Raw genomic sequence first — 4,431 nt, 5'->3', positions numbered from 1 at the left:
ACTTTTCATCCATGTCCACCCTTTTCACTCATTTTTACTCACAATTCCCTTTTGGGTTTCCATTAGATCTGGCACAATCGAAAACCCCTATGGGTCAAGTTTCGACTTAATCGGCCACTCCAAGACAAAGTTATGGGTAAAATATCGAAAAGGGGTAGGCCGCACACTATTCCTGTGTGGCCACTCTACATCAAAACACCATTAAAGGTGGTTGATTTTACAGTCATAGGCAGTCACTTTCGGGGCTTATATCTCACTCGTTCCATGTCGGATCGCTCCCAAATTTGGTGAGCGTGTTCGTCTCATCAAGACGACCAATTCGATATGTGGTACGCCTGGTGATAACATCCAAGCAAAGAGAAAAGATAAACGAAATTCATTGATCCGTGAAGGAAGTTGCAGAAAATTCAGCAGCAGCACGCCTCGTTTGAGCAGCCAGATCACGACGCTCGCATACCCGATGGGCACAAAACTAATTGCATTACGTGCGTGAAGTCCAAGGCTATCTCTGGTTAGAACCTCGATACGATGAACAGTTCGATTTTAAACACGAAGGCATCAAAATTGTTGTAAATTTCGACCGTCGAATGTCACGATTCTGACTAAAAACTCAAGACGACAAAATCTTCATCCGGACACGAAATCAAGCTACGTTTGTTGACGGCACGCTCAATGTGATTCAATGAAGAAATCACAAAGAAACATCAAGGAAAGAGCACACAATCAATCTAACGTTTTCAAGATTCATCCAAAATTCAAGTCTCATGATCATGGCTGAAAAACATGAATCATGGCTCAAAGTTAGTATCAAAATGATCGTCATGCCGAGCCCTACAAGAAAAAAATAATCTTTCGATCAAATGGGCATCAGAATGACCTTGGGTCAGACATGAAAGATCACGCAAGTTCTCGAGCAGCAGTAGGGACTGTTCTAAAATTCCACACATTGTTAGGCAGGGGCAAAACAGTCATTTTGCATCCATTTTTAGAATTTCTTTAAATTCAATTAAATTGTAATTATCTTCAATTCTAGGTAGTTTTTGGGTGTATACCTACGTTTTAGCCCAATTCTATATAAACAGGCAATGCCTCATTATACAAAAGACGGATTCATTCTTCTTGGCTCAATCAATAAAATTCTGATTTTTGCTTGAGCTTGTGGGTACGTCTTGGAGCGAGAAGAAAAGGGTCGTTACCCTTTAGACAGGTAACTTTCTCTCTCTTCCCCTCTTTCTCTCCTCCCTCTTTTTCATCTTGATCTCTTTCTCTCTCCTCCCTTCTTTCTCGTCTCTATCTCTATCTCTTTCTCTCTTCTTCTCATCTCAATCTCTTTCTATCCCCTCTTTCTCATCTCTATATCTTTCTCTCTCTTCTTCTCACCTCTATCTCCATTCGTTCTCCTCTTTTGTCACAGTCGACGAAGCCTAACGCCGGTCGAATTTCTCTCTCTTTTCTTCTGTCACAGTCGGTGAAGCCTAACGCCGGCTGGATATTATTCTCTCCTCTCTTCTGTCATAGTCAACGAAGCCTAACGTCAGTGGGATTTCTCTCTCCTCTCTTCTATCACAGTCGACGAAGCCTAAGGTCGGTTGGATTTCTCTCTCCTCTTCTGTTGCAGTTGGTGAAGCTTAGCTCTAGCTGAATATTTCTCTCTCCTCTCTTTTGTCACACTCGATGAAGCCTAGCATTGACTGGATATTTCTCTCTCCTCTCTTCTACCACAATCGATGGAGCTTAGCATTGGCTAAATATTTCTCTCTCCTCTCTTCTTTCATAATCAGTGAAGCCTAGTGCCAGCTGGATAGTTCTCTCTCCTCTCTTCTATCACAATTGGTGAAGCCTAGCGTTGGTTGGATTTCTCTCTCCTCTCTTTTGTCACAGTCGACGAAGCCTAGCATCAGTTGGATTTCTCTCTCCTCTTCTGTTGTAGTTGGCGAAGCCTAGCGTCAGCTCGATCTCTCTCTTGCTTCTCTTCTATCACAACTGGCACAAGCCTAATGCCAATTGGTTCTCTCCTTCTCTCCTCTTCTATCACAGTCGGTGAAGCCTTGTGCCAGCTGGATTTCTCCCTCTTCTTCTGACATAGTTGGTGAAGCTTAACGTCGACCGCATGTTCTCTTTCTCTTCCTCTGTATAACACAGTCGGTGAAGCCTAGCACCGACTATGTTTTCTCTCTCTTCCTTTTAGCATAATCGGCAATGCTTAGCATCGACTGTATCTTCCTTCCCTCTCTCTCTTTTATCCTCTCGTCTTTCATACTCTTCTCTTCCTTTCTTCTCCCTCCTCCTTTTTGTTCCCTTCTTCTCTTATTTCATCATAACCATTATTCTGCTGCTCTTTTGTTCGACTAAGAGGGATTGAGGTTAGCCTCTCATAGTAGTCCGGTCGTCTAACCGTAATGTTGTTGTGCCAGAATTACTTGACTCACTTTATTGCCACGACATACTGACCATCGTGCCCAGCTGGTCAGTACTAGTAATGACATCTAGTAGTAATCATGTGAGTCGGTCTTAGTTATCGAGCCCATTTTGCAACCATGTCAAGCCAATTACTTAGCAGCTTAGTCACCGCTCTATCCTCTCACTCAGTCGAATTCTTCTCACCCCCATCTTTCTTCTCTTCTTTTTTTTGAATGCGCATGCTTGTGTACGTTCATCAAAGAGGAAAAGGGTGAGGTCTGACCCACCTGTCTTATAACCTTTGCCATATACGTGTGTGATTACATAAAATAAGAAGAATACAATCCAAGGAAGGTGATTCCGATCCAATTTTATTATTGGGGGGCTTTCTTCATGAACTAAGAGGGTGCCCACGTGAGCCAGCTCGAGTAAGTCACGAACCCACCTTTAAATTCTTCTCTCACTAGTTGGTAACACCTGCCCGCAATCTCGAACGAGGTTTTCGAGAGAGCGATCTCAAAAATGTCCTGAGTCTTCTCCCGAAACCCGAGACGCGTGCCGCCTGATCCTCAAAAGGATCCGAAGGGCGAGATCGAGGCACCTAACCACAACCTTTCTGACTTTAAAGTTTGCACAACAAATCTTAGATGCTTCTCATGTAACTCCTAGCCTTTCGAGTATGCCAAAATATCATCAATGAAGACCACCACAACGTCATCTAAGAAAGGTCGGAACACCATATTCATCAGATTCAGGAATGCGGTAGGAGTACTAGTAAATCCGAATGGCATCACAAAAAAGTCGTAATGACCGTATCAAGTTCTAAAGGTAGTCTTTGTGATATCTCCTTCCTTCACCCTAAGTTGGTGATACCCTGAATAGAGATCGATCTTAGAAAAACACCTGGGCTCCTTGCAGTTGATCAAAGAGATCATCAATTCTAGGCAAAGGATACTTATTCTTTACCGTTACTTGGTTTAATTGCCTATAGTCAATACATAGTCTCAGGGACCCATCTTTCTTCTTCACAAACAGGACTGGTGCACCCCAAGGTGACATGCTAGGTCGAATAAAGCCCTTATCTAACAATTCTCTCAACTGCTCTTTTAATTCCTTCAACTTTGCTGGGGCCATCCTATATGGTGCCTTAGATTTGGGCACAGTGCCTGGAACTACATCTATCTCAAATTCAATTTCCCTTACTTGAGGTAGGGATGACAGTTCTTCAGAGAATACCTCAGGGTACTCCTTCACCATCTGTGTCTCTTCTAACTAGGACTGCACACCCCAATTTTCCACTACCTAAGCCAAATACCCCACACATTTCTTAGTCAAAAGATGAGAAGCCCAAAGGGCAGAGATAAAGTTTTGAGGGACATTATCTTTAATGCCCTCAAAGTGCAACTCTGCTTGGTTAGGACGCTTAAAAGTCACTGTCTTTTCATGGCAGTTGACGGTGGCATGGTGGGTATACAACCAATCGATGCCCAGAGAAACATCAAAGTCTTGAATATCTAAATGAATCAAGTCCATTGGCAGATCATACTTATCAATTAAGACCTTACACTGCCTATACACTCTATCAGCCTCAATAGAGTCTCCCATTGGTGTGCATACTACTAGGGTGTAGTTAAGGTGGGCAGGTGCAACGTTCAAATGGCAAGCAAAATGGAGTGCAACAAATGAGTGAGAAGATTCAGGGTCAATTAAGCTCTAGCATTAATACCATAGATTGAGAGTGTACCTCCGATCACTGAGGTGGACACTTTGGCCTCTTGCTTCGTGAGGGCGAACACTCATCCTTGGGTCTTCGAGCAATCCTCTGTCTTCATCATAGGGCAGTCCCTGGCTCAACGACCCGACTTTCCACACCTTAGGCACACATTCTTCTTCCGGAAAAAATCTTCGGCAATGTGGTTGTCTTTCCCACAGTGAGTATAAACCGGGCGTCGATCACTACTCGTGCCACCCTGGAGATTCTTCTTGGTTCTCAAGTTTAGGTGATATGGCCTCCTTCTCACTTCTCATCTT

Source organism: Amborella trichopoda, chromosome 4 (assembly GCF_054954075.1).
Source record: "Amborella trichopoda isolate Santa Cruz 75 chromosome 4, AtrichopodaSantaCruz75HAP2 v2.0, whole genome shotgun sequence".
Classification (NCBI taxonomy): domain Eukaryota; kingdom Viridiplantae; phylum Streptophyta; class Magnoliopsida; order Amborellales; family Amborellaceae; genus Amborella; species Amborella trichopoda.
Note: the sequence above shows the minus strand (reverse complement) of the source record.